The sequence below is a fragment of the Mus pahari genome, chromosome X (genome assembly GCF_900095145.1).
Source record: "Mus pahari chromosome X, PAHARI_EIJ_v1.1, whole genome shotgun sequence".
Lineage (NCBI taxonomy): Eukaryota > Metazoa > Chordata > Mammalia > Rodentia > Muridae > Mus > Mus pahari.
Genome location: NC_034613.1, coordinates 15,472,067 through 15,476,713, shown reverse-complemented (window position 1 = coordinate 15,476,713; position 4,647 = coordinate 15,472,067). Strand labels below are relative to the sequence as shown.

General features: G+C 39.8%; 1 pseudogene across 1 annotated transcript; it reads left to right on the top strand.

Moving 5' to 3' along the window:
* Nucleotides 1–1,455: 1,455 nt before the first annotated feature.
* Nucleotides 1,456–2,849, top strand: LOC110313634 (annotated as a pseudogene). Its single transcript, XR_002380122.2, has one exon. The product of XR_002380122.2 is annotated as a poly(rC)-binding protein 2 pseudogene (transcript).
* The last annotated feature ends 1,798 nt before the right edge of the window (nucleotides 2,850–4,647 follow it).

Sequence of the window (4,647 nt, the reverse complement as noted above, 5' to 3'; positions counted from 1 at the left end):
ATAGGAAAACAGAACCAAACAGGTAAAGGAATTGAACAAAACCATCAAGGATCTACAAATGGAAATAGAAACAATAAGGAATTTGCAAAGGGAGGCAACCCTGGAGATAGAAAACCTAGGAAAGAGGTCAGGAGTCATAAACACAAGCATTAGCAACAAAATATAAGAGATAGAAGAGAGAATCTCAGGTGCAGAAGATACCATAGAAAACATTGACAGAACAGTCAAAGAAAATGCAAAATGCAAACAGCTCCTAACCCAAAATATCCAGGAGATCTAGGATACAATCAGAAGACAAAACCTAAGGATAATAGGTATAGAAAACCATGAAGATTCCCAGTTTATAGGGCCAGTAAATATGTTCACCAAAATTATAGAAGAAAACTTCTCAAACCTAAAGAAAGCGATGCCTATAAACATAAAAGAAGCATACGGAACTCCAAATAGATTGGACCAGAAAAGACATTCCTCCCATCACACAATAGTCAAAACACCAAATGCACAGAACAAAGAAAGAATATTAAAAGCAGTAAGGGAAAAGGGTCAAGTAACATATCAAAGCAGAGCTATCAGAATTACACCAGACTTCTCACCAGAGACTATGAAAGCTAGAAGATCCTGGGCAGAAATCAATACAGACCCAGAGAGAACACAAATGCCACACCAGGCTACTATACCCAGAAAAACTCTCAATTAGTGTAGATGGACAAACCAATATATTCCATGGAAAAACAAAATTTACACACTATCTCTCCATGAATTCAGCCCTACAAAGGATAATCAATGGAAAACTTTAACACAAGGAGGGAAACTTTACCCTATAAAAAGCAAGAAAGTAATCTTTCAATGAACCAAGAAGAATATAGTCACACAAACAAAAATCCACCTCTAACAACAACAACAAAACAGGAAACAGCAATCACTATTCCTTAATATCTCTTAAAGTCAATGGAATCAATTCCCCAATAAAAAGACATAGCCTAACAGACTGGATACATACACAGGACCCAACATTTTGCTGCATACAGGAAATGCACCTCAGGGTCAAAGACAGACAATACCTCAGAGTAAAGGGATGGAAAACAATTTTTCAGGCAAATGGTCCTAAGAAACAAGCTGAAATCGCCATTCTAATACTGATTAAAATAAACTTTCAACCAAATGTTATCAAAAATGATAAGGAGCACAGACCAGCAGAGGCAGCAGCTGGAGCAGCCACAGCCTGCGCCCTCCACCTGCCCTCCACCTGCCCCAGGGTTTCTCTCCCTCTTCCTCCTACTCACCCCCCTCCTCCGCCCGCTGGGGGGGGGGCTCTCCTTCCCGCCCGCCCCTTTTGTTCCGCCTCCCCTCCCCCCGGCCTCCCGCCCTTCCCCTTCCAGCCCCCTCCCCTTTTCCCCTCAGTCGACTTGCCCCTCCAGTTTTTGGCTTTCATTCTCACCAGCGACCAAAGACTTGACCACTCGAAGTCTAGCTCCCTGTAACTGCTAGACATGGACACCGGTGTGATTGAAGGTGGATTAAATGTCACTCTCACCATCAGGCTACTTATGCATGGAAGTTGGCAGTATCATTGGAAAGAAAGGAGAACCTGTTAAGAAGATGCGCGAGGAGAGTGGTGCACGTATCAACATCTCAGAAGGGAATTGTCCTGAGAGAATTATCACTTTGGCTAGACCGACTAATGCCATCTTCAAAGCCTTTGCTATGATCATTGACAAACTGGAAGAGGACATAAGCAGCTCTATGACCAATAGCACAGCTGCCAGTAGACCCCCGGTTACCTTACATCTGGTGGTTCCTGCTAGTCAGTGTGGCTCTCTTATTGGAAAAGGTGGTTGCAAGATCAAGGAAATAAAAGAGAGTACAGGGGCTCAGGTCCAGGTGGCAGGGGATATGCTCCCCAACTCAACTGAGCGGGCAATCACCATTGCTGGCATTCCGCAGTCCATCATTGAGTGTGTCAAACAGATCTGCGTGGTCATGTTGGAGTCCCCCCAGAAGGGCGTGACCATCCCGTACCAGCCCAAGCCCTCCGGTTCTCCAGTCATCTTTGCAGGTGGTCAGGCCTATACCATTCAAGGATAGTATGCCATTCCACAGCCAGATTTGACCAAGCTGCACCAGTTGGCAATGCAACAGTCTCATTTTCCCATGACCCATGGCAACACCGGATTCAGTGGCATTGAATCCAGCTCTCCAGAGGTGAAAGGCTATTGGGCAGGTTTGGATACATCTGCTCAAACTACTTCTCATGAACTCACCATTCCAAATGATTTGATTGGCTGCATAATCGGGTGTCAGGGCGCCAAAATCAATGAGATCCGTCAAATATCTGGGGCGCAGATCAAAATTGCAAACCCAGTGGAAGGATCTACTGATCAGCAGGTTACCATCACTGGATCTGCTGCCAGCATTAGCCTGGCTCAGTATCTAATCAATGTCAGGCTTTCCTCGGAGACAGGTGGCATGGGGAGCAGCTAGAACAGAGCAGATTCATCCATAATCCCTTTCTGCTGTTCACTACCACCCATGATCCATCTGTGTAGTTTCTGAACAGTCAGCGATTCCAGGTTTTAAAATAGTTTGTAAAATTTCAGTTTCTACACACTTTATCATCCACTCATGATTTTTTTAATTAAAGTGTTTTAATTCCTTTCTCTGTTCAGCAATTATGCTGCGATATCCATATTTAGTTTTATAAGCTTCTCCCCCGTTTTTTTTTTGTTTGTTTTTTTGTTTTTTTTTGGCTCATGAATTTTTGTTTGTCATGGAAATGTAAGAGTGGATTATTAATACATTTCAGTTTAGTTCTGTAATGTCAGGAATTTCTCAAAAAAATTAAAAGATGGACTGGAAAAAAAAGATAAGGAAAGATACTTCATACTCATCAATGGAAAAATCTACCAAGATGAACTCCAATTCTTAACATCTATGCTTCAAATGCAAGGGTAGCAACATTCATAAAAGAAACTTTACAAAAAAGTTCAAAGCACACATTGCACCTCACACAATAATAGCGAGAGACTTCAACACCCCACTCTCATCAATGGACAGATCATGGAACGAGAAACTAAACAAAGAAACAATGAAATTAAAAGAAGTTATGGACCAAATGGATTTAACAGATATCTATAGAACATTTCATCCTAAAACAAAGAATATACCTTTTTCTCAGCACTTCATGGTACCTTCTCCAAAACTGACCATATAATTGGTTATAAAATGGGCATCAACAGATGCAAGAAGATTGAAATAATCCCATGCATTTTATCAGACCATGACAGACTAAGGCTGGTCTTCAATAACAGCAAAAACATCACAAAGCCAACTTCTAATGGAAGCTGAATGATAGTTTGGTTAAAGAAGAAATAAATTAAAGACTCTCTAGAATTTAATGAAAATGAAGACATAACATACCCAAACTTATGGGACACAATGGAGGCAGTGCTAAGAGGAAAACTCATAGCTCTGTGTATCTCTACAAAGAAACTGGAGAAAACATATGCTAACAGCTTAAAAGCACAGCTGTAATTTTTATAACAAAAAAGCAAATACATCCAAGAGAAGTAGATGGCATGAAATAATCAGACTTAGGGCTGCAAACAACCAAGTAGAGAGAAAAAGAACTATACAAAGAATCAACACAACCAGGAGCTGGTTGTATGAGAAAATCAACAAGATAAATAAACCCTTAGCCAGACTAACCAGAGGGCATAGAAACAGTATCCAAATTAACAAAATCAAAAGGGAGATATAACTACAGAAACTGAGGAAATTTTAAAAAAATCATCAGATCCTACTACAAAAGCCAACAAAACTAGAAAATCTGGATTAAATGGACAATTTTCTAGACAGACACCAAATACCAAAGTTAAATCAGGATCAGATAAACCTTCTAAAGATTCTCATAACGCCAAAAGAAATAGAAACAGTCATTAAAATTCTCCTAACCCAAAAACTCAGGACCATATGGGTTTGGTGCAGAATTCTATCAGACCTTCAAAGACCTCATACCAATATTCCTCAAACTATTCCATAAAATAGAAACAGAAGGAACAGTACCCAATTTGTTCTATGAAGCCACAGTTATGATGATATCAAAACCACACAAAGACCCAACAAAGAAAGAGATCTCCAGACTAATTTCCCTTATGAATATTGATGCAAAAATACTCAATAAAATTCTTGCAAACTGAATCCAAGAACATACGAAAGTGATCATTCACCATGATCAAGTAGGCTTCATCCCAGGGATGCAGGGATGGTTCATTATAGGGAAATTCACCAACATAGTCCAGTACATAAACAAACTCAAAGAAAAAACTACATGAGCATTTTATTAGATGCTGGAACAGTATTTTACAAAATTCAACATCCCTACATGTTAAAAGTCTTGGAAAGATCAGGAATTCAATTCCCATACGTAAACATAGTAAAAGCAATATACAGCAAACCAGTAGCCAACATCAAATTAAATGTAGAGAAACTTGAAGCAATTCCACTAAAATCAGGGTCTAGATAGCACTGCACACTCTCTCACAATCTATTCAATACAGTATTTGAATTCCTAGCCAGAGCAATTAGACAACAAGAGGAGATCAAAGGAACACAATTTGGAAAGGAAGAAGACAAGATATCACAATTTGC